This window comes from Hordeum vulgare, chromosome 2H (assembly GCF_904849725.1).
Source record: "Hordeum vulgare subsp. vulgare chromosome 2H, MorexV3_pseudomolecules_assembly, whole genome shotgun sequence".
Classification (NCBI taxonomy): domain Eukaryota; kingdom Viridiplantae; phylum Streptophyta; class Magnoliopsida; order Poales; family Poaceae; genus Hordeum; species Hordeum vulgare.
Genome location: NC_058519.1, coordinates 187,741,508 through 187,769,478, shown reverse-complemented (window position 1 = coordinate 187,769,478; position 27,971 = coordinate 187,741,508).

Below are 27,971 nucleotides of genomic sequence, written 5' to 3'. Positions count from 1 at the left end.
AAACAAAGAAAGGAAGCGAGAAAGAAAAGAGAAAAAAATGTTGAATGGAGAAAAGGAAAAGAGGGTTAGGAAAGAATTTGAGAATAGGGGTTCAACGGACAAACCCATGACGGTTTGCGGTCGAACGGGGTTGATCCGGACCGAACGGTTATGACCGCCCGATTCGGGTTCCAGGAGGTTCAACCTAGGCTGCGCGTATGGTCGGTGAACTGTGCAGAGGGGCTAGGCCTAGAAGAGGGGGACAACGGCACCCGGCAATGAAATTTTAAAACATCGAGAAACGTCCGATGGTAGACCGAATACGGTGCCGCTACGGTCGACCGTTCGGGTACCAGACGAACTCCGATTGCGACGAAATTTGACAGGTGGCCTAGCTACACCTAATTAAGACCGCACGTCAAGTCTCAACCCAATCAGAGAAATTTTTGCACACACTTTTACAAACAGGGTTTGACGATGTCGCGGGTGCGTGCGTGTGCAGTCGGGCTCAGAACAGACAACGACGAGAACCGACAACTAACAACGGATGCAACTTTTGAAAACTGGCGGCAACAGAGATGCCGATGCAATGCAGATGATGCGCATGATGCCATGATGATGCCACAAAAGAAAATAGACACCCGACGAAAACGAAATAAAGGGGGAATCTTCTGGAACGTCGGTCTCGGGCTGTCACAACTCTCCTACACTACAAGAGGATCTCGCCCCGAGATCCAAGAATGAAAGGGGGAGAGGATGAGAAAGAACAAGAGGTAAAAACTTAGTCGCTTCTTTGACAAACGAGTGAAACCAATGATCTTTGAAGGTTACAAAGAGATGAGGAATAACATGAGAAACAAGAAAGAATTCACGGATAATTTCAGCAGCACTTCGGTAGGAAAATGGGACAAAAAATTCGATAAGATGGGAGAAATAGACAATATTCATTACAAACAACTAAATAGAACAAGGGAACACCATGATCTTGATAGAACAAGATGATAGACCCAAAAGAGCAACATCACAATCCCTTTGGAACAAGAGAATATGAACTAGCTCAAGCGGAAGAAAAGAATGAAGAAAAGAATGACAACTACTATCTCAAATGAACTTGACAAGCACCCTTACGAGAAGAATTGAACGGAGTTGTTGGAAAAACAACAGCGAAAAGAACAAGACAGTTTTGGGCTTATGGAAACCTTTTCAAACTAATGAAGTGACAACCAGCCACTAACAGAACAAGGATTGTTTGGGAGAAACAAGATATGGACAATTTCTTACACCAAGAGGATACATTGAGAACTTGGATTAATGACAAGCACCATGATAGCAACAATCCATAGGAAAAGCTTTAGGTGAAATCCAAACCAAGATAGCTCAATGAACAAATCATGGGTTGAAAATATCTCATGACCATAGAATTGGTGGGTTTAATTATCTCATTCTTGAAAGGAAATCACTTCGAGGCTCCTACACTAACAAGAATGCTATAATACCACCTCAAAGGATAAAGGAAGAAGAAATGCACTTGGAAATGGGAGAGAAGAAAACTTGAGGTTCTCCAATAAGAATCTTGAAGAACACTTTGAGAATGAATTGAAACCTTGATGAACCACCAAGAAGGACCTCCGTATAAAAAATGAATGACGCAACGACATGAAGGTAGAAAATAATAAGATTATGGCCTTGCCAAGATTTAGATGAAGCAACATGAAGAGATACTTGAGAAAACTTGGAACTCCGGAAAAGAAAGATAAGAACACTAGAGAAAAGGAATTGATATCGTGAGCCACTCCGGAAGAAGAATTGAAATCATTTGATGAAACAAGAATAAGAGCTATGTTATGCTTATCCTTCATCAAGTTTAATTGATGACAAGCAACGGATTTAGCATACAACTTATTATACTTGAAAGAAACTTGAAGAGAGAGATAGGTAAGCACCACTTGAAGCATAAAAGAAGGAAGCACCGGTAAGAATTCACAATTGAATGGGAAAAGCAAGAATTAATGGAGATACATAAGAATGAAGAGATAGTGATCCACCTAACAGAAAACTTGAATAAGGCACCGGAATAAACGAGAGACGAACGAAGAGACAACAATTGAGAAGAATTGAGGATGAAGCTGAAAGATGAGAAGGAAGAATCTTCTAAAATGGTGGCCTTCGGAGGGTCGAGAATGAAAACAACTTAGAAATGCACCGGATAGCAAGAAAGGGATTGCTCAAGATTGAAAACAATTCAAGACGATGCCACAAGGCTGAAATGATGAATCTCCAAGAGAATGGACCAAGATTTGAGAGAAACACTCCTTCGGTCTTCAAAGCTGAAACTGACCAGAAGAACACCACCAAGAATAACCGACACACTCCGAAATAATGAAGAATGCAAGGTTGAGCCAAATACGAGAATTAATTCGAATAGGCCTTGGAGAAGGGATATGACTGATGAAATTCACACTTATGTCATAGTTGAAAAGAATTGAACACCTCCGGAAAGATTACATAGCTATATAAGATCCTGGGAAAAACCTGTGGGTTATGGGCCCACTCAAAGAAACCACCGTTAGAAAAGATTGCTTAGAAGAGAGATATTGCACCGGTATGAAGAGAACTAGATGAGGTTAGCACCTTGAAATAATTAACGAATTGAAAACGAGAAACTTCTGAGCTAACTTCAACACTCCGGATAGAAAAGAGAGGAAAGAATAACAAGTAGACTGATAAGAATTTCCAACACCGGAAAGAATTGAAAGATGAATAGGATATGATGACACGGATAATTGCATTGAATTCGCCGGAAAAGATAACAAGACTGAATACAGATGAACACGAAGCTCCTGAGAATCTTCACAAGAATCACCGGATAGGACACGGAAGAAAAGATAGCGGAAGCACAAGACAGAAAACTCTTGGATAAAAATTGAATCAGTGAGAAAAGGGGGGGGGAGGGTGGGAAAAAACAAAGACAACTTGGGCTAGATGAGATGAACTCCGGAATAAAATGAGAGAATGATCTTGCAAAATTGGAGAGGATTGAGTTCACTTGGAGAGAAACACACCGGTTGAAAAAGTATTGATACGATGGCTCCGGTTGAAAAGAATTGATAAGACGATCTGATTGAGCAAAGAATTTGTATTCATATAAAAATATGAGAACACAGATTAGGAAAGATCTGAAATCACCACTTGACATCGAAGCAACACGAATTACCAAATTCAACAAAACAAAGGGTGCGGCTTGCAATTAGCCAGAACAAGCTCATGAGAAAGATTTCATCCGATATTTTCATGGAGACGATAGCACGGGCTCGATCCTTACAGTAGCCATCAATTGCAAGGAAGTGCACCCGACATACGAAGCATCCCCGAGTCGTAGCATGCTACAAGGACTCTTTAAGACACAACGTGTACCGCTGTAAGTCGACCCTCAACAAACGAATCCACTAGATGTCGAACCCCAACCTACATCATGCATTTGTTGGAAGATTGTCCTATAAGTAACTACTTGAATTCCCACCTATGAATTCCCGAAATATCTGGTCATGCAATCTGGTACACGGATACAAGGAGTAATAATCACACAACTCCTATACTAACCCGTCACTTGTATCACATCCGTCAACACACGACCAGAATCTCGGACCATCATCTACAATAGACCCTCATGATCACAACGATACAAAGTATGGCAGTACTCCCGAACAATCTGCACCAGTACTGGGGACATCGGGGTTATCTCGCCACTACTAGTATTGAAGCAATTACGAACATCCTTCGTTCTGAGATACTAAGAAATCTGAATGATAACAATGTGCTCAAGAATCCCCTGGAGCTCAACTCCCTGGAAGAAAATCAAGTCAGACAGGAGGCACCAAGACAGAACTCCGTCACATCGGCATCATATAGATTCCAAGAATATCCGCATGATCCTAATTTTCTTTTTGACTGAGAAGAGGAGTAGAGTAAATTATTATGTCAAGATTCCTCACTAGAGCATAGAAGAGGAGAAAAAAGAATCCTACTCTCAGTTATATAACTAAGACTCAAATAGTTTTTCACTAAACTCGACTCGGCCAAGTTCGATCAATCAAGGGGAATCTTAGGTCGGTACTGCTCTGATACCAACTTGTCACGCCCAAGATGCGACCCTATCCTCAATTTGGCACGAAGGCCTCGTCAGGGATAGAAGCGCATCTCGTCGTGTCGCAAGAATGGATATCGTTACAAGTACATGTACTGAAAAGAAGAGATATATACATAGAATTGTCTTACACTCGCCACAAGCTACATCAGAGTCACATCAGTACAATACATAGTCATCATGAATAAGAGCAGGGTCCGACTATGGATGAAAACAAACGAGAAAATAAGAATGACGTCCATCCTTGCTATCCCAGGCTGCCGGCCTGGAACCCATCCTAGATCGATGAAGAAGAAGAAGAAGAAGAAGAAGGAACTCCAAATGTACAATCAACGCGCTCGCGTCAAGTAACCTTTACCTGTACCAACAACTGGTGTTGTAGTAACCTGTTGCCCACATGGGACTCAACAATCTCATTTCCAAAGGTATCAAGACTAGCAAAACTTAATGGATGAGGTATGGTTAAGTGGTGAGGTTGCAGCAGTGGCTAAGCATATATTTGGTGGCTAAACTTACGAGTACAACAAATAAGAGGGGGGAAGATCTACGCATAGCGGACGTGATCTACTGATGATCAAATGAATGATCCTGAACACCTACCTACGTCAGACATAACCCCACCGTGTCCTCGATCGGAGAAGGAACTCGCGAAAGAGACAGTCACGGTTACGCACACAGTTGGCATATTTTAATTAAGTTAACTTCAAGTCATCTAGAACCAGTTTTAAAAAAAGTTTTCACGTTGCCACATAACCGCAGGCATGGATTTCCAAAAGATTTAACCCTGCAGGGGTTGCTCCAACTAGTCCATTGCAAATTACAACAAGCTGCATAGAAATCCTCGATCACGAAGCTCGCAATCTCGTCGGACTCCTCAGTGGAAAACCTCAACTCTGAGATTGCCCAAAGCATCATCAGAATACCGATGCACAAGATATCTCGTCAAAGGTAAAACTAATCCAGCAAGCGGTAACATAGCCAATCGGTGGTTTGCAAAGTTGAATAGGTTGAAGGTTTTCATGGCATTGTTGAGAGGTTGATATTTAACATGTGGTAGGCAACGAGACATAAGTGAAAGAAGTGATAAAACTAGCATGGCAATGATAGTAATGGTATCTGGTGAAATGGTCATCTTGCCTGAGATCCCGCTTGGAAGAAGAATGCCTCCTGAAGCAGACGAACCGACGTAGTCGAACGGGTCCTCACAATCCGGCACACGGCGGAACTCTATCGAGACGAAGCAAACCAAAAACACAAATCAACACACGGAATTCACCACACGATGCACAACACAAATGATGCATGAGCAGCTGATACATGCAAGTCACGGCATGGCAATTCATGTCAATCAAACACTACACATTAAGTGAAGTTCAATATGCAACGAGTTGCATATTGACGGAACTCCACGTTTATTTATTTAGTTCTATCCCGATCAGATACACGTCAATATTAAATGTGGTGAAACATGGCAAGAGGTGAAGCGCAATTAATCTACCTAACTAGGCATTTTAACTGAGGTCAGAAACATCATATAGCATCTCCGATATGACCCCATGCATTAAAATCTAATTCTATCCAGATTTGTCCTAATCACTTTTTATGTTTGTTAAACCGCAAAGTAAAGTGGTTCACGTGAAACTACACGTCATACTAGTCCATTTACATATAAGGACCAATTCCAACGGAGTTACGAACTAAAAGATACGAGCAACACGAGATCGTATGCCATGGATGCATCACGCATGCAATTACAGTCACAACACGTTCCGGTACCGATAGCTCGACGAGATACCGGTGCCAATGAATTGGACGTGTGTGCATATCATTTCAAAAAAAATGATGGGGCGATCCCGATTACCGGGTTCCCCATGTGCCGGAGGAAGATTATGGGGTATCTGCAACTCGAAAAAAAACTACAAGAAGAAAAGGAAAAGGAAAAAACAGAAACATAATAATTCGGCCTCTATGGGATTTGACCCCACGACCTCCTGCATGTGGATTGACAAGGGAACCAGTACGACATGCAGAAGCTAGTGCTTACAAAGGGGCAAGGTTGAACATAAAACAGATGCACTACTTAAAACTCTGAAAACGAAAATAAATGCAGAAGCTAAAATAATGCAGTCATGGGGATTTGATCCCTGGACCTCAAGGAGGTAGCACTCCTGCGCTAACCATCGTGCTAGCAGACTACTTTCGGCAGATAATAGCGGTGATGGCATATAACCCCTGCTGCAAAACGCATCTAGCCAAAACACTGAATTTCAGTAGCGCTAGAACTGCTCATATCGGGGAAACAGAGGCCGAGGTCCATGGCGATATGGGCAGGGGATGAGGTTCCGAAGGCGCGGGAACGGCGGGGTTCGAGAGATCCGACACCGGGGTTTCCATTCCCGGCGTCGAGGAGGCTTGGGGAAGCGGGCATACGAGCTCCATGGGCGGCGACCATGGCGTCAGGTTCCTGTCGAGACAGAGAGGTTAGGGAAAATAGGAAAGGCAGGGAGGGGTCTCGCGGGAGGAGTGCAGGGCAGAGGGCCGGTCCTGGAGCATGGCTGCTGTGCTCGGCTTGGTCAACACGCAGGCAGGTCCAGGCGCTCGACGCGCAGGCGAGGGAAGCAGGGGCGAGCCGGGCTCGGCGGATGCACGGACGCAGGGAGTTGCAGCGCCTTACGCGAGCACATAGACGGCGGGATCGAGCGCTCTCTTTCTGGGTAGGAGGCGGCGCTGTCGGGACGAGGGGAGAGGATCGAGACGAGGAGCTATGCACGCTAGGGTAAGCACGTGGGGTGGCAGTGTCTTGGGCTGCAAAAGGCCCAACTGGTCGGCAGGGCTGGGCTCACTCTCCTTCTCTCTCACGGAAACAAAGAAAGGAAGCGAGAATGAAAAGAGAAAAAAAATGTTGAATGGAGAAAAGGAAAAGAGGGTTAGGAAAGAATTTCAGACTAGGGGTTCAACGGACAAACCGATGATGGTTTGCGGTCGAACGGGGTTGATCCGGACCGAACGGTTATGACCGCCCGATTTGTGTTCCACAAGGTTCAACCTAGGCTGCACGTAGGGTCGGTGAACTGTGCAGAGGGGCTAGGCCTAGAAGAGGGGGAAAACGACAACCGACAATGAAATTTTAAAACATCAAAAAACGCCGACGGTAGACCGAATACGGTGCCGCTACGGTCGACCGTTCGGGTACCAGACGAACTCCGATTGCGACGAAATTTGACAGGTGGCCTAGCTACAACTAATTAAGACCGCACGTGAAGTCTCAACCCAATCAGAGAAAGGTTTGCACACACTTTTACAAACAGGGTTTGACGATGCCGCGGGTGCGTGCGTGTGCGGTCGGGCTCAGAATGGACAATAACGAGAACCGGCAACTAACAACGGATGCAACTTTTGAAAAATGGCGGCAACGGAGATGCCGATGCAATGCAGATGATGCGCATGATGCGATGATGATGCGACAAAAGAAAATAGACAGTCGACAAAAATGAAATAAAGGGGAATCTTCTGGAACGTCGGTCTCGGGCTGTCACACGCAATCTCCCACATAGCTTTCCCCCTCTGAATCTTGAGAAGACATCTTGCCCTAAATCTGCGGAAGAACATAGGAAAATCGCGTTATACAGGGGTCAGACCTCACGGGAGAATGTATAATGATTTTTTCCAGACCAAAAGGAGTACTCTGCACGAAAACGGAGTCCGGCAAGCGTACGAGGTGTCCACAAGCCCCCCAGGTGCGGCCAGGGGGTGGGCCCGCGCCTCGTAGGCCTGTCACCTCCTCGCGCGCTTTCCGGACTACTTCCAATTTTTCCATTTTTTCAAATATTCCAAAATGGAGAAAAATTCCTACTCGAAAAGTTTTGGAGTCTGTTTTCTTACCGAATCACATACCTCTTCGTTTTCGGAGTCTGAAACAGGCTGATAAATATCCCTTAGGTATTCTTTCGGAGTTATAGTATTGATAATATTGCTTTCAAAATTTATGGGAGTACCTGAGATATAATGCTTGATTCTCTGCCCATTTACAACTCTCACACAATTACCTTCCATGTTGTTGATCTTGATAGCACCGGAACGATATAGTTCCTCAACAACATAGGGACCTTCCCATTTAGAGAGAAGCTTTCCTGCAAAGAATCTTAAACAAGAGTTATATAGCAAGACATAATAACCTACATTGAACTCACGCTTTTGTATCCTCCTATCATGCCACCTCTTAACCTTTTCTTTGAACAACTTGGCATTCTCATATGCCTGAGTTCTCCATTCATCAAGCGAGCTAATATCAAATAACCTCTTCTCACCGGCAAGTTTGAAATCAAAGTTGAGCTCTTTGATTGCCCAATAAGCTTTATGCTCTAGCTCAAGAGGTAAATGACATGCTTTACCGTAAACCATTTGTATGGAGACATGCCCATGGGATTCTTACAGGCAGTCCTATAAGCCCACAGTGCATCATCGAGCTTCTTAGACCAATTCTTTCTAGACCTGTTAACAGTCTTTTGCAGAATCAGTTTAATCTCTCTATTGCTTACCGCTACTTGACCACTGGACTGAGGGTGATAGGGAGACACAATTCTATGGTTGACATCATACTTAGCAAGCATTTTACGGAAAGCACCATGAATGAAATGTGAACCACTATCGGTCATTAGATATCTAGGGACTTGAAATCTAGGGAAAATAACTTCTTTAAGCATCCTGATAGAAGTGTTGTGATCAGCACTACTAGTGGGGATAGCTTCTACCCATTTAGTGATGTAATCGACAACAACTAGGATATGAGTATACCCGTTCGATTTTGGAAAAGGTCCCATATAATCAAAGCCCCAGACATCAAATGGATCAATGACAAGTGAATAGTTCATAGGCATTTCCTGACGCTTGCTAATATTACCTATTCTTTGACATTCGTCACAAGACAAGACAAACTTACGTGCATCCTTGAAGAGATTGGGCCAATAGAAACCTGATTGCAATACCTTGCGTGCAGTTCTATCTCCCGCATGGTGTCCTCCGTAGGCCTCGGAGTGACACTTCTATAGGATTTGTCCCTGTTCATGTTTAGGTATACAAAGTCTAATAACACCATCTACTCCTTCCTTATAAAGGTGACGATCATCCCAAAAGTAGTGTCTCAAGTCAAAGAAGAATTTCTTCTTTTGCTGGTATGTGAAACTAGGTGGTATATATTTGGCAACGATATAGTTTGCATAATCAGCATACCACGGTGCACTACGTGAAGCATTGATGAAATCAATTTCTCATCGGGAAAGCTATCATCAATAGGTTGTGGGTCATCAAGAACGTTCTCCAACCTAGACAAGTTATCTGCTACAGGGTTATCAACACCCTTCCTGTCGACAACGTGCAAATCAAATTCTTGTAGCAAGAGAACCCATCTGATAAGTCTAGGTTTAGTGTCTTTCTTCTCCATAAGGTACTTAATAGCAGCATGATCAGTGTGAATAGTGACTTTGGAATCAACTATGTAAGACCTGAACTTTTCACATGCAAACACAACTGCTAAAAATTCCTTTTCAGTAGTAGCATATTTCTTTGGACACTGTCTCGAGTTTTACTGACATAGTGAATAATATTCAACTTCTTATCAACTCTTTGCCCTAGAACAACACCAACAGCATAATCACAAGCATCACACATGATCTCAAAAGGTAAGTTCCAATCAGGTGGTGGAACAATAGGTGCAGTTATCAAAGCCTTCTGAAGTATTTCGAAGGCTTCCTCACAATCTTCGTCAAAAACAAAAGGAATATCCTTTTGCAAGAGATTGGTAAGAGGCCTAGAAATCTTAGAGAAGTCTTTAATGAAGCTTCTATAGAAACGAGCATGACCAAGGAAACTTCTTATACCTTTGATATCTGTGGGGTATGGCATTTTCTCGATTGCATCAACCTTAGCCTTATTGACTTCAATACCTCTTTCAGAAATTTTATGTCCTAAGACGATGCCTTCGTTAACCATAAAGTGGCACTTCTCCCAATTCAAGACAAGATTGGTGTCTTTACATCTTTGCAAGACTCGATCAAGGTTGCTGAGGCAATCATGAAAAGAAGACCCGTAAACGGAGAAGTCATCCATGAAAACCTCAACAATATTTTCACAAAAGTCAGAGAATATAGCCATCATACATCTTTGAAAGGTGACAGGTGCATTACATAAGCCACAAGGCATACGTCTATAAGCAAAGGTACCAAAAGGGAAGGTGAAAGTGGTTTTCTCCTGATCAGATTGTGCAACTGGTATTTGGGAGAAACCAGAATAACTGTTTAGAAAGCAGAAGTGTGTGCGTTTAGACAGTCTTTCTAGCATTTTGTCGATAAAAGGCACAAGGTAATGATCTTTCCTAGTGGCCTTATTCAATTTTCTAAAATCGATCACCATCCTATAGCCAGTAATAATCCTTTGTGGGATCAATTCATCCTTATCATTAGGGACTACGGTAATGCCTCCCTTCTTAGGGACGCAATGCACCGGACTCACCCAATCCCTACGAGCAACAGGATAGATAATACCCGCTTCCAGGATGTCGGGGATATACCCCGCAGTGTAACCCGGCTTGGAGTATGACCCGCCAAGGACTTGGCGACTCACCGGCGACTCAGCGGTGACCTGGCGGGCGAATCATACTTGTCCCCACAGGCGACTGAGATAAATGACGAAGGCCCAAGGCCCGGCGTACACCCTGACATAAGGCGACTCATAGAGAGGCCAGGAGGGCCGACTCACATAGAAGGCCCAAGAAGAGGAGAGACTCCCTCACAAAGGAAACAAGACCCGGATTAGGATTCAAGAGAGACTAGTCCTATTCCTATTCCTAGTAGGACTCTACATGTAAACCTACCCCTTCCACCTATATAAGGAGGGGTAAGGCCCCCCAAGAGGGGGGGGGATACACAACTTAGGTCTAGACAAGACAGATCATGAGATAGACAGATTAGACACCCACGAGATCAGAGGTGGCGAATCTGCACCCTTGTAATCAAGATCATCATCTCCATCAATGGAACACAAGCAGAACATAGGCTTTTACCTCCATCGGAGGGGCCGAACCTGGGTAAACTCGCATCTCTCGATTCCGACCAACCCCTTCAAGCCGCCACATGGTTGCGATGGCCTCACACCTAAGTTCTCCCACGAGGACATCTGCCGTGACAAAACCACGACAGTTGGCGCCCACCGTGGGGCCGATCGCACGGTGGAATTGTGTTCTTGAAGGGATCTTTTTTAGGGATCGAGAAGCTTATGACCCGCCGGATTCGTAAAGAGCCGGCACGAAAAAGATCTACATCATCTCAGCGAGCAGGCTGAACACAGATTTTCGCTGAGATCACCAACAAGAGTTTTTTGGCGAACAGTCGGTTAGATCCAGATCAAAGTATGGAGGAAACATGAGCGAAGCCGCAGCACCACATCCGTCGAGCAACCATTATTGCACATGCTGGATTCAAGTTCCAAGACGATCAAGGGCTAGCTACTGCTATGCTACTTGTCACCTGAAGGAAACCAAAAACGATCTGCTAGGTCGTTGAACCGAATAGTAATACTAGTCCTACATCTGAGGAAGTCAAGTAAGTGCATGTTACGTGGAGGTAGAAAGAAAGGTCGAAAGAGGAATAGCTTCCCGAGTTGGATACTGCTTCGCTGCAAAATATTGAAAGGGCATACGATCGGCAGCGGCTTGGGGTTGACCACGGGCTCGATACCCCGCCGAGCTGCCTCGGCCTGGCCTTAACTACTTGCTGCTGACGTTGTGGCCTCGCTCCGTCATGTCACCGCAAGCCTGAGTTGGACTCGCCTTACCCCAAGCCATACTGGCCGTGGCGAACGCGCCTCACCTCGAGTTGCCTGCTGCCGTCGCCTCACATCAAGTCACCTCGGACTCGACCCGCCATGCCTATCACTCATGCCAATCCGGACTCGCCACGTTCCAGCATCGCATGAGCCGCCGTGCCCCAGTTTCACGCGGACGCGCCGTGCCCCTGTCTCATGTGAGCCACCGCGCCCCTTATCACATGGTCTTGCCGCGCTCGCCTCTGCGCACACGCCACTCCCGGTCTGCTGCTGCAAACCAACGTGTTGTGTCAGGTCGCCCCGCCGCGCGCGCGCCGCCGTTGTGGCTTGCCGCGTCGTAAGCCACCGCCGCGCCCGCACCCGCCGTGCCGTGGCTCAACTGCGCCCCGCCTCCACCAGCGCCTGACCGAGTCGTGCTCGGGTCGACCTCGTCGCCGGGATTCGTTAGTCGCATGAACGTCCTTGGCAGCTCTCTCCAAACCAAATCTAACACGGATGATATGAGCCCAGACAAAAGCAAACAACAACGGCAGGAGAAGCAAGACAGAAGCTATTGTATTGCTCAAAGGGATCTTGGTTAGATCTGGCATTAGCAGTGTTTCACGCAGGGCGACAGCCACATGAGAAGCTAGCCTTAAAAGATGGATACAATCACATGTTTTCTATCACACCAGAGAACCAGATGGAAACAACCTCCAACATTTGCTGGACTATTATTGCATACTGTTCAAAACAACCTGTCACTGCTATACATTATCCAAAGAGGGTTACAAGAGGTCTGCAAATTAGACAAGGAGATGACTGCCAAATTATGCGATGCACAACATATTCAAATATGACCAACCGGGGTGACACACATTGTTCCTGTGTTCGTAAGGGTAGATCAATTGAACATTTGGCAACGTCTACAGTGCTGCAGTCTTGAAAACAAGCCACAGTCGCCTCGCCAAATCCGTGAAGACCACGTCAAATACAAGGGATCGTTATGTAGTACTCCACTAGTGCTGCTTCACGGGAAGCCGAGCCGGAAGGATATGTGACAACGAACTCAGTCGCCGCCGTCGCGGCCCTGCGTGGAGCCGACTCACCTAGCCCGCCTGTTGCCGCCGCCGTGACTCGCCTCGCCCTTGTCGCCTCACCTAGTCACCTTGAGTCACCTTGCCCCGTCGCGCCTACCGCCGCTATTGTAACTCACCTCGTCACGCTCTGCCGCCGCCATCATGACTCGCCTCGTCACGTTTGCCGCTGCCGCCGTGGCTCGCCATGCCACCGCTGCTTCGCCTTGAGCTGGCTCACCCTGTCGCGCCTGCCGCCGCTGTCGTGGTTTGCCTTGCCTTGAGCCGGCTGCGATCGACATAGTACTACACCAGGTTCTGCAGAGGAGGAGCTGCTTGCGCCCACCACATCCGTTTCTTCACGCATGAGCTCCGGCTGTTGTTGCTATGTTGCGTAGTACTCCTACTAGTACTACTTCTCACGTGAAGGTGGAGCTCAAGAGCCACGACCAGCACCAGCGTCTGCGTATGGGTCATCGGTATTTCACCCGACAAAATCATCAGGTGATATCCTTCCTGTTATTTTTAGCATACATTATTGTTTATAAAGACAATTACTTTGACCTGTAATATTTTACTACGCAGGACAAGTACTCAATACAAATATGATATAATATTACGGGCGGTGCTCAACGGATTCATGCACCGGTTTACAATACCGCGGCCAACTCACCGTCCATGCCAGTTCATAATTGACGGACAGCTCGCTGCGAGCGCCTATTTACAAATGATGCGGCCAACTGTCACGTCCGCATAATCAAAGGAGGTTTTCGATATCGCGGCCAACTGTCACGTCCGCATAATCAAAGGCGGTTTTCGATATCGCGGCCAACTCTCACGTCCGCATGATCAAAGGCGGTTTACAATGCCGCGACCGATTCTCGAGTCCATGCCAAAACGCCAGGCAACTCTCGCATTCAAGATGCCGCCCTCACGGCCCGGATTATGTCAACACACCGGTGCCGAGCTCGTCTATACGAGCCGCCCAACAAAGGATGCAAGACGCCACCCTCACGGCCCGGATTACATAAACCTGCCGGCGCAATGCTCGCCTGTACGAGCCGCCTAACAGCCAGGACACAGACGGCAGCCACGCACACGAGAAGAAAAAGGAGACAACAATGCAGCTTTGACTAACCATCAAATCAGTTTTGACTAGAGTACGTCACATTGGGATATGCTACAGCATCAATATACAAGGGCATAAAAAAAGGGACTCCCCGATTTCCTGGAGAGATACATCTACATGGACTCGGTCTCGCCTCCGCCGTACGTGCTCGCCTGTGCCTCCGCTCGCCCGAGCCCGCATGCACGTACGCTAGGTTGATTCCGCTTTCGCCCTCACCGCGCCGGCTCACTTCCATAGCTCCGGCCGGCCTGAGCCGTTCTTGTGCCGCCTGCGCCTCACGCTCTCGCCCTGCCATCTCACTTCCACCGCTCCCACAGCCGACTCTTTCCGCTGCGTCGTGTGTGGCCACCAGCCTCTAGCCCCGGGGCCACGCGCCGGCTCCCGCTGCGCCTTGCCTTCGCCATGCACCGGCGTCGGCTCCTGCTGCACTGCGCTCCACCAGCTACGCCTCGCCTTGTTGTGACCTTTCCCCGCCAAGCTGGCCTTCGCCGCTGACTTCGACCCATCGGCCTCGTTCTTCAGCACGCCGAATCACCTCCGCCTGTAGCGTTGCACCTCCACCCTGAGTCGGATTCGATGCCCCGTCGTGTCCGAGCCGCTTTCGCGTCTGCCTTCACCACGAGTCTGAGTTGGAGATGTCTCGCCTTGCTGGCCAGCGCCCGCCTCACTTGCACCGCGCTGGGGTCGCACCATCGCCATACTGGCCTCGAACCGTCGACCGGTGTCGTGTTCCTGCGGCAGGAGTCGCTGCAGTAGAAAACCACAACGCCAGTATACTCATCCATTGCGGCCTCTATTGGTTCGCCCCAGCCGCTTTTCGACCCGCTGCACCTTGCTCTAAGCCGCCCCCGTATGAGCATGCTACCAGCAGGGGACCTGATGCTACCTTGGATGCATAGCGTACCCAATGGAGAAAATAAATCACCAGGTGCTACACGTTTTAAATATTTTATTAGCACATATTATTTTCAAAGAACAATTACTCTCGCTTCTAATATTTTATTACGCAGGACAATTATTCGTAACGAAGGCGGCGTTATATTGCGAGGACGAAGCTCGCCACAGGCGACTCACTATCGGCGTCGACCTACAAACGTCATGGGCGATTCATCGTCTGCACCGGTGTACAACGACGCGGGCGACTTACCGTCAGCGCTGGCTTACAATGACACAGCCAACTCGCTGTATGCGCCGGTTTACAAATGACACGGCCAACACGCTGTCCGCGCCGGTTTACAAATGACGCAGCCAACTCGCTGCCCGCGCCGGCTTACAATGACGCGGCCAACTTTCACGTCCGCACGACTAAGACAGCTTACACGACATCGCCTTCGTGATCCGGACAACATCAACTTGCCGGTGCAGTGGCTTTAAATCTCGGAGATGGAGCAAGTATCAGTATCTTTTCTCTGCCGGTTTATATCACAATCAAGTATGGAGACTCTCAAGCCGCCTCCTTGAGTCGACTTAAGACTCGGGGGCTACATGGACATGGCTCGGCAGACTCAACTGGGATCAATAATTCAAGAACCACAGGTCATTACAGAAAAATTATCATCTTAGGGTGGCGCTTGAGCTTTCTGACTCGCCTCCCCCTATCGCGACCGTATGAGCCGACGAAACCTGCATTTAGGGTGGGTGCACGAGCTTTCTGACTCGCCTCCCCCTGTCGCGACCGTATGAGCCAACGAAACCTGCATTTAGGGTGGGTGCACGAGCTTTCTGACTCGCCTCCCCCTGTCACGACCGTATGAGCCGACGAAACCTGCATTTAGGGTGGGTGCACCAGCTTTCTGACTCGCCTCCCCCTGTCGCGACCGTATGAGCCGACGAAACCTGCATTTAGGGTGGGTGCACGAGCTTTCTGACTCGCCTCCCCCTGTCGCGACCGTATGAGCCGACGAAACCTGCATTTACGGTGGGTGCACGAGCTTTCTGACTCGCCTCCCCCTGTCGCGACCGTATGAGCCGACGAAACCTGCATTTAGGGTGGGTGCACGAGCTTTCTGACTCGCCTCCCCCTGTCGCGACCGTATGAGCCGACGAAACCTGCATTTAGGGTGGGTACACGAGCTTTCTGACTCACCTCATCCTGTCGCGACCTTATGAGCCGACAAAACCATCATCTTAGGGTGGCGCTTGAGCTTTCTGACTCGCCCTATCCTGTCGCGACCTTATGAGCCGACGAAATTACTATTTTTTACCTTCCTGGCACTGCCACAAGGTTTTTCAGGCTTTTTTCTGACTCGCCTCAAAATACCTTGGGCCATACTTATCATATCATATACATGCATCATATTGCATTGCATCACACATCATACATACATGTCATGCCGGTCTTCAAACCGGGTCAAAGCATAAATTCTTGCAGGTGCAAATAAATCTTTGAATAGCCAATTTGGCTGGATTTTTATCATGGTTTATCATAACCAGTGTTAAATGATTGGGGGGGTTTTTAAATCCAGCTCGGAAGAATTGATTATTTTCAAAGAGCTGCCCTATCACATATAATGCGGAGTCATCTAATTGACCGGCCCTTTGATTTCTTCAACTTGTGTTCTGTAGTAAACTACAACACTTATGGATTTCTCCGACATATGGATTTGTCAAGGATATATTTGCCGGGTTACATTGCAATCACGGTCAAGGATTTCTTTTATCACAAAGTCATCATCAGCTCACAGAGTGGATATGATTTTATTCTACAATGGAAGGAATAGCCCCAAGTCACTGCAAGCACAAAACCACGACAGTACATTGCTGCTCAAAGAGAAGAACAAGGAAGTCCTGAGTCGCCGCAAGCAATCGACCCGTCACTTGGGGGCTACACTATTCAGATCATAATTTTAAAGTCCCAGGTTGCTGCAGGCAAGACAACTCGACCCTTGGGGGCTACATCACTAAGTTGTTTCATAGATCATGAGGTTCAAATTGGAGACCCGGCCCATCACACACTGATGACCCGGCCCTTGGGGGCTACAGATAATATAGATATATCAAAAAATTGAAGAGCACATTTCATTCTGTCATGAAGGTGAAGTATTGGGAGACCGGTTCAACATACTTTTATCTAGTTGAAGCACTGAAAGACCGGCTCAACATCACACGGATTTGTCAATTGGAGTTCAGTTGTTTGACGGGGCACTACTAATTATGATGACCCGCCATTGTCAATCATGACCCGCCATTGTCAATCATAACCCGCCGAAGCAAGAGAAGCTATTTCAACATTGTGTGGATTTCTTATTTCCCAAATTTTCATCAAGCCAAAGCATTGGAGGCCGACTCAATGGCATATGTATTTTATTACAAAGGACATGTACCTACAAGATGATTGAAGGCGGTTCGATGAAACCCGGATTTTTCAAGGAGCCACTTCAGTAAATCAAGCCGGCCAGAGGGGCAAGCCGGTCCCTTAACTTATTTATTATTCTTATTTCAGGAGCTTACCATGAATAAATTCAAGATAACCTTGGGGGCTAATGTCGGGGATATACCCCGCAGTGCAACCCGGCTTGGAGTATGACCCGCCAAGGACTTGGCGACTCACCGGCGACTCAGCGGTGACCTGGCGGGCGAATCATACTTGTCCCCACAGGCGACTGAGATAAATGACAAAGGCCCAAGGCCCGGCGTACACCCTGACATAAGGCGACTCATAGAGAGGCCAGGAGGGCCGACTCACATAGAAGGCCCAAGAAGAGGAGAGACTCCCTCACAAAGGAAACAAGACCCGGATTAGGATTCAAGAGAGACTAGTCCTATTCCTATTCCTAGTAGGACTCTACATGTAAACCTACCCCTTCCACCTATATAAGGAGGGGTAAGGCGCCCCAAGAGGGGGGGGATACACAACTTAGGTCTAGACAAGACAGATCATGAGATAGACAGATTAGACACCCACGAGATCAGAGGTGGCGAATCTGCACCCTTGTAATCAAGATCATCATCTCCATCAATGGAATACAAGCAGGACGTAGGCTTTTACCTCCATCGGAGGGGCCGAACCTGGGTAAACTCGCATCTCTCGATTCCGACCAACCCCTTCAAGCCGCCACATGGTTTCGATGGCCTCACACGTAAGTTCTCTCACGAGGACATCTGCCGTGACAAAACCACGACACAGGAGCTTTAGTATTTCTTTTCTTACTACCTCTTTCATCTTAGGATTTAATCTCCTTTGATGACCAGCAACTGGTTTGAAGTCAGGATCAGTTTTAATCTTGTGTTGGCATGGAGTGGGACTAATGCCCTTAAGATCATCAAGAGTATATCCAATAGCAGCACGATGCTTACTTAGAGTTTTTAGTAACTTCTTTTATTCATGCTCTGAGAGGCTAGCACTAATAATAACAGGATATTTCTCTTTTTCATCAAGATAAGCATACTTAAGAGTATCTGGCAACTGTTTAAGCTCAAACACAGGATCGCCCTTTGGTGGGGGTGGATCCCCAAGCAGTTCAACAGGAAGATTATTCTTGAGGATAGGATATTGTTCTAAGACAACTCTATCTATTTCATCCTTTTTCATCCATATGCATATCATTTTCATTCTCAAGCAAGTATTGATCTAAGGGATTAGTACGAGGCACGGCATGAGAAGCTAAGGCAAATGTTTCATCCCTACTAGGCAACACCGTTTCATGAGGTTGTCTACCAAACTTGGAGAAACTGAACTCAAGTGACACACCTTCAAAGCCAACAGTGACAGTTTGCTTCTCACAGTGAATATGAGCATTGACAGTATTGCGAAAAGGTCTGCCAAATATGATGCGACAAAAGCTATCTTGTGCGGTAGCAAGAATGAGGAAATCAGCAGGATACTTTGTTTTACCACACAAGACTTCAACATCCCTAACAATTCCCACACTGCCGATAGTATCTCTATTGGCAAGCTGAATAGTGACATCAATAGGCTCTATCTCAACAGGTGCAATCTCGTCATTAATTTCATCATATAGGGATTGAGGTATTGCACTAACACTAGCACCCACGTCACATAAACCATGATAACAATGATCTCCTATCTTAAAAGAAACAACACACGTGCCAACAACATGCCTATGTTTGTCTCTAGCGTGAGGTTTAGCAATTCTAGCAGCATTTTCACATAAGTGAATATTATGTCCCTCAACATCATCGGACAGAAGATCTTTGATAATAGCAATGCTAGGTTCAACTCTAATTTGCCCAGGGGGTGTAGGTGTTCTAATATAGCCTCTACGTATCACAGTTGAAGCTTTAGAATGATCCTTTATCCTAACAGGGAAAGGTGGTTTCTCAATGTAAGCACGGGGAACAATAGGACCATTATAGGCAATGAGTTTCTCTTCAACTGGAGTGGGTTTAACTACATTGACTTCTAAAGGAGGATGATATTTAAACCACTTCTCTCTGGGGACATCAATATGAGCAGCAAAAGATTCACACAGTGAAGCTACTATCTCAGAGTCAAGTCCATACTTAGCGCTAAAGTCACAAAAAGTATTTTTTTCAACAAAGGATTTAACGCAGTCAAACTTGAAATTCATACGTGAGACCTTACCTTCTTCAAGCTCCCAATCTTCAGAGTTGTGTTTAATTCTCTCCAATAAATTCCATTTGAAGTCAATATCTCTCTTCATAAAAGAACAGGTGCAACAAGTGTCAAGCATGGTGCGATCATCATGAGAAAGCCGAGCATAGAACTTCTGAATGATAATTTCTCTCGAGAGCTCGTGGTTGCGGCATGAATATAACATTGATTTAAGCCTCCCCCAAGCTTGAGTGATGCCTTCTCTATCACGAGGCCAAAAATTATAAATATAATTCCGATCACGATCTACTAAATGCATAGGGTAAAACTTTTGATGAAATTCCAATTTCAACTGATTGTAGTCCCATGATCCAGTATCATCATATAGCCTATACCATGTCAACGCCTTATCCTTCAAAGAGAAAGGAAAGACCTTTTTCTTGACCTCATCCTCGGGCAAACCTGCAAGCTTAAATAAACCACAAACTTCAACTACATAAATTAGATGCAAGTCTAGATGTGACGTTCCATCTCCTGTAAAAGGATTAGCCAGCAGTTTCTCAAGCATACCCGAAGGAAATTCAAAGCAAATATTTTCAGTAGGTGCAGCAGATTGAGGAGCAAATTCACTAGGGTTTAAGCTTCTGTCACTCTAGCAACCCATCATCTACTTACTACTTCCCAATGCCTTCCTCTAGGCCCAAATAATGGTGAAGTGTTATGTAGTCGACGTTCACATAACACCACTAGAGGAAAAACAACATACAACACATCAAATTACCGAATGAATACCAAATTCACATGACTACTATTAGCATGACTTATCCCATATCCTCAGGAACAAAAGTAACTACTCATAAAGCATAATCATATTCATGACCAGAGAGGTAATGAGTAGCAGCAAGGATCTGAACATAAACTCTTCCACCAAGTAATCTAACTAGCATCAACTACCAAGAGTAACCAACACTACTAGCAACCTTACAAGTACCAATCGGAGTCGCGAGACGGAGATTGGTTACAAGTGATGAACTAGGGTTTGGAGATGAGATGGTGCTGGTGAAGATGTTGATGGTGAAGAGTACCCTCCGATGAGAGGAGTGTTGGTGATGACGATGGCGATGATTTCCCCCTCCGGGAGGGAAGTTTCCCCGGCATTATCGTCCTGCCGGAGCTCTAGATTGGTTCTGCTCAAGTTCTGCCTCGGTGCGGCGGCGAATCCACGAAAAAGCTCCTCTCTGATTTTTTTCCCAGATGAAACCCTTCATATAGTAGAAGAGGGGGGCCAATGGGCCAGCAGGCTGCCGACAAGCCCCCTAGGCGCGGCCAGGGGGTGGCCGCTCCTAGCAGGCTTGTGGCACCTGCTGGCACCCCTCTGGCGCTTCTTCGGCCCAGTATTTTTTACAAATCCAGAAAAAAATCACCATTGATTTTTATGGCGTTTGGAGTTGTGCAGAATAGGTATCTCAAACTTGCTCCACATTCAAGCTAGAATTCCAGCTCCCGGCATCCTCCCTCTTCATGTAAACCTTGCAAAATAATAGAGAAAAGGCATAAGTATTCTACTGTGAAGTCAAATAACAGCCCAAAAAGCGATAAATATCAACATGAAAACATGATGCAAAATGGACGCATCAAGAGCTTGTAAAGCAAATCCACATACTCAATCATCTTTTCGTTCTCTACAATTGCTACTACTCATGTGGTACTCATGAGATCAATGTTTCAGCTGGACACAGAGAAAGATAGGGGCTTACAGTTTTGCCTCCCAACTGCTTACCTCAAGGGTAATGTCAACAATAATAATTCATGAATACTTACCTCCAAGTTGACTTATGAATATAGATCTTTCCCTAGCATGTGATGTTTGCCAAGATAAAGGCGAAATTAGAAACTGGTGAAGATCACCATGACTCTTTCAAGGTCAAAAAGTAAAGGTACAAGATAAGCCCTTCACAGAGGGAAGAAGAGGTTGTCATGCGCTTTTGAGGTTGGGATGCGTGTCCTCTTAGTGCGGAGGAACATCACCTTATATTGCCTATTATGATAAAGAACTTTATTATGCAGTCTGTCGCTTTTATATCTTCCTCATCACAGGTTCGTACAAAGATTATTTTCCACACACTAATAGATCATACATATTAGGGAGCAATTTTTATTGCTTGCACCGATGACAACTTACTTGAGGGATCTTATTCAATCCATAGGTAGGTATGCTGGACTCTCATGGCAAAACTGGGTTGAAGGTTTATGGATGCACAAGTAGTATCTCTACCTGGTGCGGGATTTTTGGCTGATATGAGGTGGAAGCAATCGTCATATGCTAAGGGATCTCTAATCATATAACATTGTTCGGAACCAACAAAACACAATTCATCAGGTTGTCTTCCTTGTCCAACATCTACTTCTAGGCATGTAATACTTTAGTGAGTGTTCACAATCATAGATGGTGTCAAGGATGATATATTTATATGTGAACCTCTCCTTCTTTATCACTTCCTATTAATTGCAACAATGACCAAGGTCTACGTTTGTCTACCCTCAACAAGTTTCAATCATCTTCCTTTTATTATGTGAAGCCATCACTTCCCATAAGATCACTATGTGATCTCTCATGCTTTTGTTCTTTCTCGATCTTTTGAACATGGCAAGAGGCAAAGCCCTTCAACTGAGATACTCTTTATTATATGGCTCACGAGGTCGAATACATCGGGGGTGACACAAACAAAAACTCAAGCCTAAAACACTAAGACTTTTATTCTACTAGAGAAAGAGAAAACTGAAATGGAACAAACTTATAACAAAGGCAAAAGATATGATGGTGATACGACACCGGGGCAACTCCCCCAAGCTTGGCACAAGCCAAGGGGATTGCCCATACCCATGCTCAGTTCTCTTGATTTGGAGGTGATGGTGGTGGAGTTGTTGCAACATGGGCTTGATCCTCCGTCTTCCAAGGCATAGGTGCTCCATCACGAAAAGATGAACGAGTCTCCGGAATCCTCAAATCTGCAGCCAACCGTATTGATTTAAATATATACTCATACTCACAGTTTTGGTTCTGCAGGTCATAGATCTGGGCCTGGAGTTGATCAATCCTGTCATAGAGCCTGGAGAGGTGCTTCCCAGTGTCATTGGCATCAATCCTCTGCTTGTTGGTGAAGTCCGTGATCATCATGTGGTTGGCGTTGATTCCACGCTCCACCATCCCTTGGCACTTGAAGACTTGTTGCTCCAATTCTTCGAGCCTCTTCTCCATGCTTCCGGTCTTCTTGGGCCCCTCAACATCACGGATGTGCAACATCCCCTCACGCATCCCGATAGATTGAGGGTGTTGAAGCACACCCAGTAGGTAAGGATTTATGACCTTCTCGAACATCTTGTCCTTTGGAGCTTTTGGGGACGTCATAGCAATCTAGATCTGCAGCAGAAACAAGCTCGAAATGAAAACAGAGGGAATTTGCGTGATACCGAGGTCCGACCTTTCGGGAGAATATATAATGATTTTTTCCAGACCAGAAGGAGTACTCCGCACGAAAACAGAGTACGGAAAGCGCACGAGCTGGCCACAAGCCTTCCAGCCCCGGCCAGGGGGTAGCCCGGGCCTAGGAGGCTTGTCGCCTCCTCGTGCACTTTCCGGACTGCTTGAAATTTTTCTATTTTTTCAAATATTCCAAAACGGAGGAAAATTGCTACGGGAAAAGTTTTGGAGTCGGTTTACTTACCAAATCACATACCTCCTCGTTTTCGGAGTCTGAAACAGGCTGATAAATATCCCTTATGTACTCCTCCGGAGTTATGGCATTGATAATGTTGCTCTCAACATTTATGGGAGTACGTGAGATCTAATGCTTGATTCTCTGCCCGTTTACCACTCTCGGACAATTACCTTCCGTGTTGTTGATTTTGATAGCACCGGGACGATATACTTCCTCAACAATATAGGGACCTTCCCATTTAGAGATAAGCTTGCGTGCAAAAAATCTTAAACCAGAATTGAATAGCAAGACATAATCACCTACATTGAACTCACTCTTTTGTATCCTCTTATCATGCCACCTCTTAACATTCTCTTTGAACAACTTGGCATTCTCATATGCCTGAGTTCTCCATTCATCAAGCGAGCTAATATCAAATAACCTCTTCTCACCGGCAAGTTTGAAATCAAAGTTGAGCTATTTGATTGCCCAATAAGCTTTATGCTCTTGCTCAAGAGGTAGATGACATGCTTTACCGTACACCATTTTGTACGGAGACATGCCCATGGGATTCTTACAGGCAGTTCTATAAGCCCACAGTGCATCATCGAGCTTCTTAGACCAATTCTTTCTAGACCTGTTGATAGTCTTTTGCAGAATCAGTTTAATCTCTCTATTGCTTAGCTCTACTTGACCACTGGACTGAGGGTGATAGGGAGACACAATTCTATGGTTGACATCGTACTTAGCGAGCGTTTCACGGAAAGCACCATGAATGAAATGTGAACCACCGTCGGTCATTAGATAACTTCCTTAAGCATCCTGATAGAGGTATTGCGATCAGCACTACTAGTGGGGATAGCTTCTACCCACTTAGTGACATAATCAACATCAACTAGGATATGAGTATGCCCGTTGGATTTTGGAAAAGGTCCCATATAATCAAATCCCCAAACATCAAATGGTTCAATGAAAAGTGAATAGTTCATAGTCATTTCCTCACATTTACTATTATTACCTATTCTTTGACATTCGTCACAAGACAAGACAAACTTATGGGCATCCTTGAAGAGAGTGGGTCAACAGAAACCTGATTGCAATACCTTGTGTGTAGTTCTATCTCCCGCATGGTGTCCTCCGTAGGCCTCAGAGTGACACTTCTGCAGGATCTGTCCCTGTTCATGTTCAGGTACACAACATCTAATAACACCATCTACTCCTTCCTTATAATGGTGAGGATCATCCCAAAAGTAATGTCTCAAGTCAAAGAAGAATTTCTTCTTTTGCTGATATGTGAAACTAGGTGGTATATATTTGGGAACGATATAGTTTGCATAATCAGCATACCACGGTGCACTACGTGAAGCATTGATGACATTCAATTGCTCATCGCGAAAGCTATCAGCAATAGGTTGTGGTTCATCAAGAACGTTCTCGAACCTAGACAAGTTATCTGCTACTGGGTTATCAGCACCCTTCTTGTCGACAACGTGCAAATCAAATTCTTGTAGCAAGAGAACCCATCTGATAAGTCTAGGTTTATCGTCTTCCTTCTCCATGAGGTACTTAATAGCAGCATGATCAGTGTGAATAGTGACTTTGGAATCAATTATGTAAGACCTGAACTTTTCACATTTAAACACGACTCCAAAAAATTCCTTTTTCGGAGTAGCATAGTTTCTTTGGGCACTGTCTAGAGTTTTACTAGCATAGCGAATAACATTCAACTTCTTATCAACTCTTTGCCCTAGGACAACACCAACAGCATAATCACTAGCGTCACACATGATTTCAAAAGGTAAGTTCCAATCAGGTGGTTGAACAATAGGTGCAGTGATCAAAGCCTTCTTAAGTATTTCGAAGGCTTCCTCACAATCATCGTCAAAAACAAAAGGAATATCATTTTGCAAGAGATTGGTAAGAGGCCTAGAAATCTTAGAGAAGTCTTTAACGAACCTTCTATAGAAACCAGCATGACCAAGAAAACTTCTTATACCTTTGATATCTGTGGGGTATGACATTTTCTCTATTGCATCAACCTTGGCCTTATCGACTTCAATACCTCTTTCAGAAATTTTATGTCGTAAGATGATGCCTTGATTAACCATAAAGTGGCACTTCTACCAATTCAAGACAAGATTGGTGTCTTTACATCTCTGCAAGAATCGATCAAGGTTGGTGAGGCAATCATCAAAAGAAGACCCATAAACGGAAAAGTCATCCATGAAAACCTCAACAATATTTTCACAAAAGTCATAGAATATAGCCATCATACATCTTTGAAAGGTGGTAGGTGCATTACATATGCCAAAAGGCATACGTCTATAAGCAAAGGTACCGAAAGGGCAGGTGAAAGTGGTTTTCTCCTGATCAGATTGTGCCACTGGTATTTGCGAGAAACCAGAATAACCGTCTAGAAAGCAGAAGTGTGTGTGTTTAGATTGTCTTTCTAGCATTTGGTCGATAAAAGGCAAGGGGTAATGATATTTCCTAGTGGCTTTATTCAATTTCCTAAAATCGATCACCATCCTATAGCCAGTAAAAATCCTCTGCGGGATCCATTCATCCTTATCATTAGGGATAACGGTAATGCCTCCCTTCTTAGGACGCAATGCACCGGACTCACCCAATCGCTATGAGCAACAGGATAAATAATACCTGCCTCCAGGAGCTTTAGTATTTATTTTCTTACTACTTCTTTCATCTTAGGATTCAATCTCCTTTGATGATCAACAACTGGTTTGAAATCAGGATAAGTTTTAATCTTGTGCTGGCATAGAGTGGGACTAATGCCCTTAAGATCATCAAGAGTATATCCAATAGCAGCACGGTTCTTCCTCAGAGTTTTTAGTAATTTCTTTTCTTCATGCTCTGAGAGGCTAGCACTAATAATAACAGGATATATCTCTTTTTCATCAAGATAAGCATACTAAAGAGTATGAGGCAACTATTTAAGCTCGAATACAGGACCAACCTTTGGTGGGGGCGGATCCCCAAGCAATTCAACACGCAAATTATTCTTAAGGATAGGATATTGTTCTAAGACAACTCTATGTATCTCATTCCTTTCATCCATATGCATATCATTTTCATGCTCAAGCAAGTATTTCTCTAAGGGATCAGTAGGAGGCACAGCAATAGAAGCTAAGGTAATAGTTTCATCCTTACTAGGAAACTCCTTTTCATGAGGTTGTCTACCAAACTTGGAGAAACTGAACTCATGTGACACACCTTCAAAGCCAATAGTGACAGTTTGCTTCTCACATTCAATATGAGCATTGACAGTATTGAGAAAAGGTCTGCCAAATATGATGGGACAAAAGCAATATTGGGTGGTAGCAAGAACGAGGAAATCAGCAGGATACTTCATTTTACCACACAAGACTTCAACATCCCTAACAATTCCCACAGGGCAGATAGTATCTCTATTGGCAAGCTCAATTGTGACATCAATAGGTTCAATCTCAATAGGTGCAATCTCGTCTTTAATTTCATCATATAAGGATTGAGGTATTGCACTAACACTAGCACCCACGTCACATAAACCATGATAGCAATGATCTCCTATCTTAACAGAAACAACCGGTGTGCCAACAACAGGCCTATGTTTGTCTCTAGCGTGAGGTTTAGCAATTCTAGCAGCATCTTCACACAAGTTAATATTATGTCCCTCAACATCGTCGGACAAAAGATCTTTGATAATAGCAATGCTAGGTTCAACTCTAATTTGCTCAGGGGGTGTAGGTGTTCTAATGTAGCCTCGACGTATCATAGTTGAAGCTTTAGAATGATCCTTTATCCTAACAGGGAAAGGTGGTTTCTCAATGTAAGCACTGGGAACAACATGATCATTATAGGCAATGACTCTCTCTTCAACTGGATTGGGTTTAACTACATTGACTTCTAAAGGAGGATGATATTTAAACCACTTTCTTTGGGGAGATCAACATGAGTAGCAAATGATTCACACAATGAAGCTACTATCTCAGAGTCAAGTGCATACTTAGCGCTAAAGTCACAAAAAGTATTTGTTTCAACAAAGGATTTAACGCAATCAAACTGGAAATTCATACCTGACTCCTTACCTTCTTCAAGCTCCCAATCTTCAGAGTTGCGTTTAATTCTCTCCAATAAATTCCATTTGTAGTCAATATCTCTCTTCATAAAATAACCGGTACAAGAAGTATCAAGCATGGTGCGGTCATCATGAGAAAGCCGAGCATAAAAGTTCTGAATGATAATTTCTCTCGAGAGCTCATGATTGGGGCATGAATATAACATTTATTTAAGCCTCCCACAAGCTTGAGCGATGCTTTCTCTGTCACGAGGCCAACAATTATAAATATAATTCCGATCACGATGTACTAAATTCATAGGGTAAAACTTTTGATGAAATTCCAATTTCAACCGATTGTAGTCCCATGATCCAGTATCATCACATAGCCTATACCATGTCAACGCCTTATCCTTCAAAGATAAAGGAAAGACCTTCTTATTGACCTCATCCTCGGGCTAACATGCAAGCTTAAATAAACCACAAACTTCATCTACATAGATTAGGTGCAAGTCTGGATGTGATGTTCCATCTCCTGTAAAAGGATTAGCCAGCAGTTTCTCAAGCATACCCGAAGGA